Source organism: Hirundo rustica, chromosome 1 (genome assembly GCF_015227805.2).
Source record: "Hirundo rustica isolate bHirRus1 chromosome 1, bHirRus1.pri.v3, whole genome shotgun sequence".
NCBI lineage: Eukaryota > Metazoa > Chordata > Aves > Passeriformes > Hirundinidae > Hirundo > Hirundo rustica.
Window position 1 is genome coordinate 50,695,046 of NC_053450.1, and position 14,849 is coordinate 50,709,894.

Sequence of the window (14,849 nt, forward strand, 5' to 3'; positions counted from 1 at the left end):
ATGAGCAGGTATCCAAAATTGTATCCTGCTTTTTTCCCTTCACATTCCCTTCCCCTTCCTGAAAATATTTTTTTATATTCACATATGCTTTTCATTTTTTCTAGCCCTTTACCCCTGACACATGCTCAGAGTCCCCAGTTTCCACATTCTTCTTTAACCCTCTAAACTGAACAACGTTTCTCAGTGGGATCAAACATCTGGTGGGTGATTCTCATGCAGATTTCAGTACTTCTTTTGTTTCTCAGCTTGCCAACAGATCAGTTTTGATAGACAGTGAAGCCACTGAAAAGGATTCTGTCTGTAGCACACAAAGTATTTCCAAGATCTATAAAGAAAAAAGTAGAAATTGAAGAGGAGTTTCCCCTCTCAGGTGTTTTGTTGTTGTTGTTTGTTTTTTGGGGGGTTTTGGGTGGTTTTTTTGTTTGTTTGGGTTTTTTGTTTGGTTGGTTTTTTTTGGGGGGGTTGTGGGTTTCTTTTTTTTTTTGTCTGTGTACTTTTTAAGCTTTCATTTATGCAATAGTCTTTCATGCACTGCATCCCATAGGATGCAAATAGATTCATAATTTAATAGATTATAATTTCCTTTTTGCTTTTATCCACTTTATACAAGAACAGCCAACTCTGCTGATGCACAGACCAAGTAAAATTTAAAGATTTCATTTTCCTCCAGAGACAAAAAGCTGACAATTACTCAAATTGCATTATATCAATCACTCAGGAAGACTGCAGGAGATACTGATTTTGCTGTCTGTACAGCACACTGTCTCAGATTTACTCAGTTGTCCCAAATACTGACCCATTTCTGCTTTTCCAGAGGTACTCAGTCCTCAGCAATCCTCCCGAGCTTCCTCTGCACTGATGGTGATGGTGACAACGATTGAGAGTGGCAGGGGAGGGAGCAAAGGGCCTGTAGGTTTTCTCTTACCGAAGCCAAGAAAAGTGCTTATGCTCCTCTTCTCCACTATGCAGGCTGTTCCATTTAAGAAATGGAGATCTTCCCAAAGAAAACAAGCCTTTCCCTTTGGGTGTTCCAAGCCAGCTATTGAAAGAGGCAGTGCTATGTGTCCATATACTCATTTAGACTTGGACCATTCCCCAGCCATTATACATGGCTAACACTGGAGATTGAAAATTTAGAGAAACATGCTATAAAAGCTAGCTAATCTATCATTCTTCCAGTGGTTCATCTGTTTTAAAGACTTCATTTATGCTACTGACTCAAACTGCTTAGTGATGCTTATTTAAATCTAGTTCTGGGTAAGGCTCTTATACTCTACAACTTTTGTACCAAATAAAAACAATCCATCATCCAGAATAAACACTTTTTCAGTCTAATTTTCAGCTCAGTTGACAGCAATCATATTTTTCAGTTATATGCATTTATACCCACTTGATTAGAGAGAAATTTTGTTTGAACAAAACACTTTGAACATTCAAACACTGCAGTCATAATATATTTCCTGTAAAAAAGTGATAAGTAAGATGCTAAACCACAAAATCCCAGGGCCATGCTATGCACATCTAAAAACCACAATCCTGCAGATTCACAACAGCCTTCCCTGCACAGACCGACCTTTCGTTTCCAAAGCGCAACATATATTGAGCATGCACCGAACACACGCAGGTTCTCACCCAAGGATGTATTCTGATGTGACAAAGTCACATAGTTTCACACTTTTGTGTTGAAAATGCCGTAGCTCAAGAGATAAAGCTGATGCTTCATCTCATGAGAGACAAGAAGGCTTTTATAACCACTTATAAATGGTTTGACGTTTTCTCTCAGACAACAAGCAGTCATTTACTGGTACATGAGACTTCCATGAAACAAGTCTGAATGTCACCCACCGTGAATAACACATTTAACACATTTCAAGAACTTTCTGTTAACTCAAGATCATGCCTGAAATACAAAGAAGTGACATTTTACATATTTTAAGAAAACAGCCACGCATAACCCCTATGGAACCCACAACCATGCATCAAACAATAAATATAACAAACATAGGTGCAACCACATTGCCGTGGGACAAATCTACTATCACCTACCCTTTCCTGGATTTCAAAGAAAAATCTCTCACTAACAATTCTTTCTCATCAAAGACTAAATATTCAGCAGGTTTCCACCACAGAAATGAACGGCCTTCACCCTGATTAGACGAAAAATTACATAAGTTGCAGCTTCACCTTCACTTGCTCCTTCTCGGAAGAGAGAACAAAACCCCAACCCAAACCAGCCCTCTCCAGTTTTGGTGCAGCTCTCCAGCAGTCAGGCACAGCCCTGCCCAGCGCGGAGCGCCGAGGCTGAGGAGCAGAGGGAGGCTGGGGATGGGTGCCACACCCTGCGCCCCTCCTCCTCCTCAAGGCAAAACCTGCCCACCGCAGCAGCGGGCTCCCATGGGATGAGCTCCTGATGCGCATCCCACCAGCTCCTCGTCCTATGGGGAAGCCTTTGGGGAGAAAAGGCCATCAGCTGCACCACTGACAGAGGGATGCGACTGCAGGCAAATAGTGAGGGGAGAGGCCAGGGCTGTACTGGTCTGATTAAATAGAACCAGTGCATTTTTAATGTTTCCCGATGTGTTTCGTGTTCTCTGCTGCAGCAAGGAGGTCTGCAGCATGCCAGCAGCTCGAGGAGCCTTCCTGTTCATGCAGTGCCGTAAGGAATAAACTTCCAGGAGCTCTTACCCCAATGCAGTGCTCTCAGGCTTTCCTCTCCTCCTCTGATTGCCATGCAGGTCTCATCCTCACACTAGAGCTGAAACTTTCCAACCCGAGGAGACCGGCACAGCAGTATTTGCCTATACTCTATTATGCATGTACACACTCGGAGGTGCAGCAAGACCAGTGAATTTAACACCATCAGTGATGCAGCATGATGATCTTGACCTTTTAATACTCTATGAAAGGACTCTTCTCCATAGATTTAGAGAAAAAGCATACATTCAATCGCATCTGACCTTTACTGGTCCAAGCCTTATGTAGTTTGCTTATATTCTTATTTTTTATGGGATTTAATTATACTTTCTTTCTTTACACAAACCTTTGGGCTTTCTATGGACAGAGACAATTGCTGACAACACTGAAAGTGAAACAAAAAGGTATCACTCTGCTCACTGGGTTGTAAAAGAACAGATGTGCATGGGACACACCTATCTCAGAGGGGTTTTTTGGTGGGTTTTTTTGTTTGTTTGTTTGTTTTTGGCAAGCGGGCATCTGACTTGCAATCATTTTGACAGAAAAGACCTCGAACATTGCAAGTAGTTTCCCTTCAACTTCGAAACAACGTGCGTGTTCAGTGGAGGAAATGCTTTCCATCTCTGCCGCAAAGAGGGGCACACGCCGGAGAACAGCGGTGAGAGTAACAACCGCCTCGACCCAGCGCTTTCCTCCTCCAGCACAGCCCCAAGAGAAATTAAATCAAGGCAGCGCAGGGCCAGATGGGGATGCTTTGCTACTTCGATCACCATAGGAGTGCGAGTTTTTAAGCTTCACGCTATATGTGATGAAGTTTCACCTTTGAATGAAAAATGGGACAACCGAAAAAGACAAAATCCTATTCCACCCACCCGCCCCGGTCCCTCTCTGGCAGCCCAAGGGCGCGGGGCCGCACCCAGGATGCGGGAGCACCGACGGACCCGCTCAGCCCGCACGCTGCTCGATTCCCCTTTGCCCAACACAGACCTGGCCGAGCACCGACACTTCCACGCCGCGCTCCGCGGGGCCAGGAGTAGGAATTGGGGAGAGTGAGGGGTTCCAGCGTCCGGGCCGCACTCCCGAGCGCCTGGGAGCCCGCGCCGGGTCCGGCAGGCAGGGACGCGGGATCCCTCCAGCGGGGCGGAACAGAGCGGAGCGGAGCGGAGCGGGGCAGCCCGGCCCGGCCCGGCCCGGCGGGGCCCCTCGCTGCCGGCCAGGAGGGGGCCGCCGCGGTGCTGCCACTGCAGCGGTCCGGGGCTGCGATGTGCTCCGTGCATAACCACACCCACCGCATTGCAGAAGCCACGGCCCGGGGCGGGGGGGGTAGGGGGTAACCCCCGCACGGCGAGTAGCGCAGCCCCGGCCGAGCCCCTGCAGCGCCCAGGTGTCGTGTCCCCCAGGTGAGCGGGGCGCCGGGGAAGCACGGCCCGAGGGGGGCTCGGGGTGCGCCCCACCACGCCGCACGCCTCCCCCGCCCCCCTCCGCCGCGCCTCTGCCGCCTACAGAAGTTTCCCACAGAAATGCGTATCGTCCTAAAAAAAATTTAAACTGCGGTCGCCCTCCCACCCTCCGTCCCCCGGCAGAGCCGCGGCGGGAGCAGCCGAGCCCGTGTGCGTCCCCGCAGAGCCCCCGCCGCCCTCCCCGCTCTGCGGGGGACACCGCTCGCTGCGTGCCCCGGCTCCCCCAGGCAGCCTGGCCGCACGCACACGCCCCCCCCCCCCCCCCCCGCTTGAAAACGGCTCCTAAGAATGACGTAAATATATCTATATCTATATAAATACACACATATATATTTATATATGTCTACAGACAAGCATATCTAAAAATAAGTAGGTATATATATTATAAAAAGGGGGAGATGCAATCTGCCCCCGCCCCCCCGGGCATACCCTCAGCTCCCCGCTGCGGGGAGGGCAGCGCAGGCAGCGGGGCCGGAGCGGCGCGGAGGTTCCTCGGCCGCGGCGCGGAGCGGCGGGGGCGGCGGTGGCGGGCGCGGGGCTGCTCCCGGCGCGGCGGCGGCCACGCGTCAGCAGCGGCAGCGCAGCCCGGCTCTGCCCAGAGCGAGCCTCCGCCGCTCCCCAGCAAATCAGGGCTGCCGAGGCTCCTCCGGAGAGAGGGAGGGAAAAAGGAAAGGGGAAAAAAAAAAAAAGAAAAAAAAAAAAAAAAAAAAAAAAAAAAAAACCCAAGCCGTACGCCGGGGAGAGCGGCAAAAGCTGGATGCCAGCAGGTTTGAAGAGGAAGCCCTCCCGCCTTGCCCTCCTCCCTGGGCCACCGAGGGCTGCTCCCCGGACAAGGCATAGAGCCCCCCGCCACCTCCGCCTAGCACAGGGATCCCCACCTATGTCCGGAGGGATCTGGCCGGTTTTTGGCTCAACTAAATGAATCCACCTATTTAGGGAGATGAGTTTAGCTGCTGTAGTTGCAGGCAAACCCCCGCGATGGAGAAGCTCTCCGTCAACTTAAAACCAGCAAGCTGTGAACTGGCAAGGTCTGGCTTTGAATTACACACGAGGGGGTTTTGATTGGATGGGGGGTGTGTTTCCAGCCTTTTCAACCACATGTTTTTAAAATATGAATCGTAGTTCCCTCAAGAAGATCGCCAAAATGTAAAAAAAAAAAAAATTAAAATATAGGTTCTGTTGCACATCAGCTCCTAGTCCGAAAGGGATAATGTAAAACCGAAGATGACTTTCAAGTTTGTACTCCAGTACAGGCCTCAACATGCCAGATGACAAAAAGCCTCAAAAATTTGTAGTGCATACAACATACAAAAGCAGTTTGGGAGGGGATTAATCCTACTTGCACCGTTCCAATGTGGTAAATACATAGCTCCTCTCAGAGCACAAAACTGACTTCTCCCTTCTACACACACAGGAGTGACTGTTGGGCTTGAGACTCTGCTGCTTCACCATGCTCAGAGGCACTGCTCATTTGCTTCTCTGGGAGACCAGAACCAGCTGAACCTGCTCTTTTGCAGAGGAGGGATTGACCACTGGAAAGGCAGTGTTAGCTTGGATACAGAAGAGATCAACACGGCCTGATGCTGCACCTTCAATCCTAGTATGGCAAAGTGGGTAAATGAGGCTTATTCTCTCTTTAGGTAGGGCACTTCGAGAGCTCCCAAAACTTACGACATCCAAATTATACTCGGGGCTCTGACATGAATCAAGAGGGGTGGGAGGGGCAGGGAATAGATCTTTTAATTAGCAGCATCTCTGGGGGATTTAAGAAGAGGAGGAGGTTTTGACAGTAGGCAAAAAGCATACCATTTCTCAGATCTGTAAAACGGTGCTGTTCTGTATTCCACGTGGAATTACAGCCAGACACACACCGCCCTCTTCACCTGCTATGCAAGAGTGCCGTTGAGCAGATCTGGCACGCTGTAATGCGCCTGAGAAGGAAGGAGAGTTCAAAAGGAAAATGCATGCCATCAACTACGAGAGAGCATACCTGTGGTCACACAGTTGAAATAACAAGGCTTGTATACTCTTTTCCACCAGGAGCTCTGGAAACCATCACAAATCACAAGGGAATGGACTTGACAGCTAAGACCCACATTAGAGTTAACAAGATTTGATTTGGAGGAAAAAAAAAAAAAAAAGAAAAAGGAAAAGAAAAAACCAAAACAAAAGACAAAAGAGGAAAGTAAGAAAAAGACTGAGCTGCTCTGAATCAAACTGAGTCTCAAAAGCAAGCTGGGAGACTTGAGAAATATTCGTGAAAAAGCCAGCAAGAATTTACCAGCTCGACCTTTGGCAGCTCTTGCACTGCCCATTACAGAGGAAGGTGTTGACATCACTTTTAAGCAGACACATCGCAGGAGTATCAGTGCTCTCCAGCCACCCATGTTGTCCTTGAGCAGCACTGCAGGGAGATTTGCCCCACAGTTACACTATTCTCTCTGATCCCTTTTGTGGATATTCTGCATACGTAATGGCATCTTTCATCTGAGGCTCCAGAAGGCTTCCAGCACATTGATTTAACCTCAAAGCATCAAGTGGAATTAACAGGCTGCTCCTACAAACAGGAAATCTTTGCAACAGACTAAAGGCAGCTGGTACCTCTGGGCTACAAATATGAATATGGGTCCAAGTTTCAGAGCTCTCAACACCCACAGTATTATTTTTTTTTTTAATTTTCAAATGTTAATTTCTAATTCCATAGTGGGTTTTTTTCCCAGTCTGCCAAGACTTTTGTCAGAAGGAAGCTCCAAGTTCAGGTTTCCATGAATCAGCAGGGTTGTGTTGTGTGGTGTTTTGTTTTGTTTTGTTTTGTTTTTGTTTTGTTTTGTTTTTTGTTTTTTGTTTTTGTTTTTTCTATTTTTTCAGTAATTTATAGCAAGCCTGAATCCATACTCTTCTTACACAGGTGGGAAATGTGAATTATCCCCCTGCACTTCACTGGAATTAATGCAGTGCCCGTTTACACAAAAGGATGACACTGGATGACAAGTTCAGGTAGCACAAGAAGAGACTGATCTCCTGCCTTGCTATGGGACAATAACTTGTCTTTTGCTATTTTCATTCTGGTGCTTCAGACCTAGATGTCAGGAGCAACTGGTTCCATCTGAAGTCCATTCATCTCAACTCCCAACACATCAGGCTTGGTGCAGCCCAAGGCAGTTCCCTCTTACCTCCACATAAGGCCCTGCTGGCAACAAGTCACGCGGCCCCTGCCGCCTGCCATGGAGGAGTTTAACTCCCACATTTTGCTTATTTAAAAACAGCACCAGCTTGGGCAGGATGCAGGATGCCACACACTGGCAGTCACTCTGAAAGCACAGCCTTTGAACCCCCCGCACCCTGCTGCTCTAGACACGAGCTCCCTGTGCGCCACTACCCACACAACAACCCCTCTCCATTTCAGTGGCTGCAGTACACCTCTCTCAGCCTGCTCCTGCCACATCACCCCCATTTCCTCTCCTCATGTCCAGTTTGGCCCACTCTTCCCGTCCCTCCATTTACACCATACCTCTTGGCTAGGGATTTCCCAACCATCTATTCCTCCTCAGGCCGTAGGAGAGGTAGCTCTTCATCTTCCCTCCAAAGCAGTTTCCTTGCCCTTGTACCATATACCTTCCCTGTATTTTCTCCATTTTCTGTATTGAGATGGCAGGACCCAACTATATGAGCAAGAGTCAGAGAATGACACGTAGCTGGGGAAGGGAGTGAAATAGGTGGAAATCTTTGCCTTCTGTTCTCTTCTTTATCCATTCACCCTTTCTGCTGTTCCAGTTTCTCCCCTTTAGTGAGCACTTGCAACTTCCTTGGGAAAGCACCTCAAAAGGAGGAAGATAAAGCCAGGGAAGAATAATAGCAAACACAGTCTCTGACATGAAGCAGGTAAATTAGAGGTGGGGAAGGAAGAGGTGCCAACACACACACACACTCACACACACACTCACACACACCCCGTCCCCATGGGGTTCCACTCAGATGAAAACAGTCGTAAGGAAAACAGGCCTGTGCAAAGCATTTGGCCACTACAAGGACTTTTTTTATAGGGGAGAGGAATGGGGAGACACATGGTCTCTGCCAGGAAAAGATGAATAGGCAACCCTGGAAGAACAGGGACAAGGATTATTGCCCGGCTCTGGGAACTGATGCCTAAAACATTCTTGTGACTCCCTAATTGATTGGACATGGCATTCAAAATAGCGCATAACAGAAAAGCAAGACACAAAAATGCTATCAAACTCAGCAAAAAGCCATCTCAAGTCCAGCCAACAACGAATTAGCTGGGCACAGCACTTTGAAAAATGGCAAGTACTATAAAAGTACTAGCATTAATACAGCATTATTAAGAAGATACTTCTTAGCAGACAGGAGCTTGGCACTATCTGTCTAGACGGGCAGATGGGTTTGGAGTCAAACTGATTTTTTTTTTTTCTTTTTTTTTTATTATTACCGTATCCACTTTCATTTATTAAAAGCAAACCATTCTATCCATGACTCATGCAGCTTAACTTTCTGCATGGCAATGAAACAAAATTCTCATCATTACGAATGATCACTGTGAACAGATGAAGGTAAGATGTAGAAATCAAACCAAATCTTCTATTTCTGTCTTCACTCACTACAAACACAATGCCAACTAATTGGCTGATATTAACCATCACCATCAAATATGTAAGTAGTAAACTTTTAAATGAGAAATCATTTAGTAGAACTCAGTGACACAACAGGTCAGATTCATTCTTGACACTGGTTTACTGATCTCAGTGAAGAGATTTATTTGTTCTGCAGTCTATAATTCTCACTCTGCCAGTCATTGCCAAATGCACCCCATTTTAAGACTACTGAAGGAACTAGCAATTTAAGACTACTGAAGGAATAAGTTAATTTGGCCCCAGTGCTTTGCAACTGAAATCCTGCCTATAGGAAGATTTACTGCAATTAATTCAGCACTGCCCTTTGCCACTTTCATACCTGTGGTTACTTTCTGACTGAGAGCATTAACTGGATTATCAAGGACTACCTCCTGCTGCCATTCTCCATCCCCCATTATAAACCAAAGGTAGCCACATTTTATGGATACATGATGCTTTGGGATGTACTTGAGGCCATGAACAAAACATACAAGAGTTAGCTTTCAGAGAGAATAATAAACTGAAGCTTTTAATCTCAGTTAAGGTTTTAATTTTTGATGTATTTTTTTTATTTGTAGTCATTAATAAGGTTTAACTGTACGCTGATTTAATATACACTGACTACAGGAAACCAACAATGCAATATGCAGTTAGTACAAATTTATTTTCATTTCAGTAGGGTTCCTGAACAGCCTAACAATAAGGGAGGCAAGGACAACTCTCATTTTCCATTACCAACTCTAGGACCACAAGCTTCCCAGATGGCAGCTGTCTCTACGGAGGTCAACAGAGACTATTCCCCTTAACTGGGTTGCTTCCTTCATTCTTTTCCATACCATTAAACTGAGTCTTGCATTTTAGTTATAAAACTATTTTTAGCTCTTCTATGTCTTTTCCTCTAATTCAGAGAAGGATTTAAGCCGAAGTTTGCCTTAAACATAAGCTAGAGTCTCGCTAAGTCAAAGAAGAATCAATGCTCATATTTATGGACTACTATCACAAATAGAGATGCCATCCTGAATCATAACTGCCTTCTACAAATCCCAATTAAGATGCCTCTTCCTCATGACACCCATAACTAAATTACCACTACAGTGGCCAGGTTAATAGGCATAGCCCCCAACTGCTTTTATACCATTTGTCTTCGTTAGCTGCAAGATTTACCAGGGAGGGAAGGCACTTATTTAATGAGTGTTTGCATAGCACCCAACGCAGTTCAACTCTCGTCTTAATAAAGGTTGATAGCAATTAAGGGAAGCAGTAGCGGGTTTTTGTTTAAAGTACAATGAATGTTTACCATCATACTAAAATGTTATTGGGAAAAGGTAAGAAGGCTTGCTCAAAACAGAACACATTTATCCTTTATCTATATTGTCTTATATGTTAAGATGTCCCAGGGTGCTTTTGTCAATGGTTGAAATATTACTTTAGGCTCAAGGATTCCTTACAATTAAAACATTTCTGGCCTGTCATGTCTAAGCAAGAAGTTTAGGTTCGCTATCTTCACTGTCAAGCTATCCCTCTCCATTTTTATTCTCTCAGAGTGACAGAAGAGCAGAAAAACACAGATTGAACAACAATAAGTAAACTCACAGAAAGAGGAAGGGCTGGTGTTTTTAATCTATCAAATATACTTCTTGAAGAAAACAACAAAGCAAACCCCCAATTTATGCACTGTAATTTTTCTGTCTCTACTTAGAAAAGTGCATAGTTGCTCCCAGTACGCTGCCTCATCTTGCTCTTAAATCTTTCCTTGAACAAAACTTTACAGCAGAAGTGGCTGCTCTTCACAAAACAAGGACCTAGGGCTGTGCCTGGTGGCTCCAAGCCCACCAAACCAGATATCACCCTTGCTCCTCGCAGCTTGTCCCTGGCTCATTTTTGCCACATTGTCCCAGGTAGACATCTGCAATACTGACAGGAGGAGCATCTCCATCAATCCCACAATTTCCCAGCTGCTCCTTCCCACCTCCATACTAGTACTCCTGCCCCTTTCACTAAGCCAGTACGAACATTTATTAAGGCCGTGGGAAGAAGCAGGCAAACCCTTTCAAGTTAGAACTGAAAATGGAGGGGAAACAATAAATCTGATCAATTCCTCACTATGATTCCCTGTGAGATCTCATCAATACAAGACTGAGGAGTGGGTGGGGTGGCGTGACATGAGCAGTGAGAATGACAGCAATATCACACCACTGCCTCTGTCGGGGGCTATGCCAGCCTGTGCTGGCATCAGATGATGATGTTGGGCATCAGCCTCTATTTCTGTGAGCAACTGGTCAAAATTATGCCCCTGTCCTTCAGCCCCCACCTGAGCAGAGTTCACGAGGACTGGCCCACCTCCAGCAAACAGCCTCTGCACACAGCCAGGAGCTCCTCCACCTGATGTTTATAGCTGCTCAGACGCTTTCAAAATGCACTAAAACATGATCTGATTCAGATTACAGTTTAAGTCTCACATTCAATTCATGGGACACCGCCAGTAGAAATGAAAGTAAGTGAAGAGAGATTCATCCCTTCCTTCTGCTTCAACAGCTTACTCCCTCTGCAACTCGCTCTCACTATCAGTACTCACAGGGAAAAATCAGAAGTTACTTACCAATCCAGGTTTTCTGTGTTTTTTCCTCAGCAAATATAGTGGCATACCTTGAAGTTGGATGCCTTGTGTGCACCCAACAAATTTTATATCAGGATAGAAAGTAGCAGAGGGTCATACTCCACTGTTTTCCTTCTGACTGAAATGCAGTCAATAGCTAACTGGACACAGACCTGTGAAACAACCCTGTGATATCTGCCTTGGGATCTCTGAAGGGTAAATCCTCTTAATAGCATGAAAATGACACTGGTACAGTTGTGGGGTGGGGAAAGTCAATACCAAAACAAACCATCATCTTCAACTCACAGCTTTAAATGAAACAAATTTCACTCAGCCAAATGACAAATGGTATTTGTCTGTCCCCCAGGCACTGAAAAATAGCCAGAAAGGCATCTCAGCCTCCCACCTTTTGAAAAGCTTTCTACACTTTGCAAATAACGAGTATCATGAACAGCCTCTCACAGTGCAAATGTTTAATTTATCACACATCCTTTGAAACAATAATTTTAGGACTGGGTTTACTTGTCCACCACCAGGCGCTGCTCCCAGTCAGCCTGTGTGCAAACATCTGTCCAGCTGCTCCCACAGAAACGCATGCACGGCCCAAAGTTGCCAAGCAACATCCTCGATGCATTAAGCATCAGGCCAGCTCGCCTGCCTTAAAAAAGTTACTCGGAAAAATAGGCTGATAGGAATGCACAAGCTTACGTAAGGATCCTGCATTTAAAACAAGACATACTCTGCTACCTTCCCAGAAAATTTTCGGGTGCACAATTTGTTATCGATAGGAAAGTAAATGTAGTAATTCCTGTCATCACCTTAAAAAAAAAAAAAAAAAAAAAAAAGGCAGACTATTTGTATGCTGAAGTTTCAAAGGTTTCTAAACTAAAATCTGGACAAATATTCAGGCTGAAGAATCGATTTCCAGGGTAAAACCAGAAAAAGCACACACTGCCTTTCCATTCCTCACCCAAATCCAGGAATAAGGAAGCATCCCTTAAATGTACCTGAGGGCTGGCACAGCACCACTGGTGACAGCTAAAGTCAAGCACATGTCAGTGGTTTCAAATCCATAATTAAAATAATGTATTTACAAAGAGCCAGAGCCTGTGAACCAAAGAGTTCCAGGCTACAGTCTCCTCCACATTTGAACTAATTTTGCTAAATTTCAGACAAATTATTTCCAAGGCCCTCTTTAACACACCAGAGTAGCCAAGCACCTGCATTTTTCAGGGTTTTAATGTACTTCTCTCTCAAAACAGAGTAACAAGCAGAAAAAAATGGGACTGGAATCTCTGTTTCAAGACAAAATCCTGCCAATAGTATCGGAGCTGACAAACGGGGCTGGTCCTCAGTTCCCCAAACTTGTCTGCTCTACTCTGATGAAGCCACGGTGATGGATTGCATCAGTCTGTGCTTCGGCATCTTGACCCATCTGCTTAGGACAAATTTGCAATTGCCATTGCACCTGTTAACGCGCACCGTGAACAGTCCTATCTCAACCAAAGTCACTAGACCTGGCTGACGCTTGAGGTGCCAGACAAGGACAATAAGGCTGGAAAAAGATCATTTTCAGTTTAAGACACTGTTTTCTCCTGGCAAGACATGCAGTGTAAGACATAATGAAACCTACAAAAAATTTCTCAAAGGAAAAATACAGTGGCATTGATACAAAGCATTACATTCACACGATATACAACACACAGTTGTTGCCTTTGCAATTGCTAGAAAATTCTGTAATTCAATTAGTTTGGAATAAAATGTCCCAAACCTCTCCAGTTCTGACTTTGTTATTAAGTCTGTTCCTGGAGGTTTGGGCCATTTTACTGCTATTTGTACAGCAGCTAATCCATAGTCTAAGAGTTATTTTTGGCAGAAGAAAGAAGTAACAAAGAAACACAGGCAAGCCAGATAAATGATCTCATAAAACAGCCTTCAGAGGGTTCAGATGACTTCAATGAGTTGCTCTCCTATCTTCCTTACACATTTTGGGGAGAAAAATTGGAAAGATGAAAATGAAGCATGGGAAAGGTTGCATTCATAAGGTTTTATTACTGCTCCTTGTCCTCTACACTCCATCATTACCCCACCAAGCTCAGTGCTCCAAGTGCCCCTCTGGATCTTTCTGCAAGGCAGGAAGGAGCATATGCCCTGGCTGTGTGCATGCTGACAGGCAGCACTGCTCACGCTGACCGTCTATCACAACAAATGCTGTGATTAATCACACAGGACACCTGTCTGCTAGGGCCACACAGAGCTGAGCTCACGCCAAAACACAACACACCCCTTAGAGAGAGAGGCAAGACCTCTAGACCATCCATTCTAGATGCCCCTTTAGACCATCCATCCTAGACCACCACGGCTTCACCACCACCACTGGTCTTTATTTGTCGTACCACAACACAGGGTGGATTTGAATGCTTAGCATCAAAGATGCTGTGGCAGTGTCTTGTGGTGCAGAGTCTCCGTGTCGCTCCCTGCGCCAGCCAGCCTCTGCTTTGCATTAAGCAATACAAAGTCTTACTTTATTTGCCTTTGTGGGGGATTCCGCCACGTTTTGAAAGAGCCTGAAAGTGATTATACAGACAAATGAGCAAATATGAGCCTTTGTTCTCATGTTCCACTCAAGCAAAAAGGCAGGAGATAGTGTGACTTATTCTTGGAGAGCTCAGCCTTGAGTATCCACCACAATTGAGGTGATTCATTTCTTGGGGTGCAAGAGTGTCAAACCTTCAGAGAGCAAGATCGTTTTCGTGTAGTATGCTGAAATGATCTTCAAAAAGAAATTGCTCTCATGTTATCAGTGAATTCCTCACTGGTAGGTTTTAATTTTGCTTTCCTTTCTCCTATTTTTAATGAGCAGCAAATAATAATGATAATAACAACAAAAATAATTTTAAACCCTTTTAATGGATTGTTCTTGGAATAACATGGCAGAAGGTCTAGCCTTTGAGAGAAATAAATTTTCTGTACTCTACAACACCCATGAAATCTAATACTCTGACATATGTCCACTATGATGACTAAAGTAAGGACTTCTGAAGTTAAAATCACCAGTGATGAATTTACGAAGTAAAGTAAAGCAAAATTTTGTTTTTCTGTAACTGGCTGTGATCTTGAAATGCATGTGAATTATAAGATCTCTTGCAAAAGCTGCATCATCAATGTGGATATTTTATTCGCTTGCACTCTTTACCCTCTTCAAAGCCTCTTTAAAGCTACAATTATGTCCCCTAATATTTATCAATTTTATTTAGGCTAATCAAATAAAATTTTCACATTGCAGCTTCCCAGACATCCCATTATGCTATGTGTCTAAAGTTTGTATAGAATTCATCTGTCAATGAACGTAGCAAAGCAATGTTCACCGGGCAATTACAGCATCTGAAAAACTCACTATAAAACAGCAGTTACAATGCATTATGTACATGCAAACAGAGCTATTAAGATAATGTAGCATGTTACATCTTA

The 14,849-nt window shown here is 44.9% G+C and overlaps 1 protein-coding gene across 40 annotated transcripts in view; it reads right to left on the reverse strand.

Moving 5' to 3' along the window:
- The window catches only part of EPB41L3 (erythrocyte membrane protein band 4.1 like 3), a 144,507-nt gene that overhangs the window by 93,100 nt on the left and 36,558 nt on the right, over positions 1 to 14,849 (reverse strand). For 7 of the 40 annotated variants that reach the window (XM_058422098.1, XM_058422104.1, XM_058422100.1 and 4 more), the window contains exon 1: positions 2,047 to 2,132. The exons of 8 other annotated variants lie outside the window; for them this stretch is intronic. The gene's annotated coding sequence lies outside the window, so the exon portion shown is untranslated. Of the gene's footprint in view, positions 1 to 2,046; positions 2,144 to 2,184; positions 2,284 to 3,681; positions 3,805 to 4,583; positions 4,687 to 14,849 lie in introns of those variants that run through there. 25 more of the 40 variants (XM_058422096.1, XM_058422093.1, XM_058422097.1 and 22 more) reach the window with 14 other exon arrangements.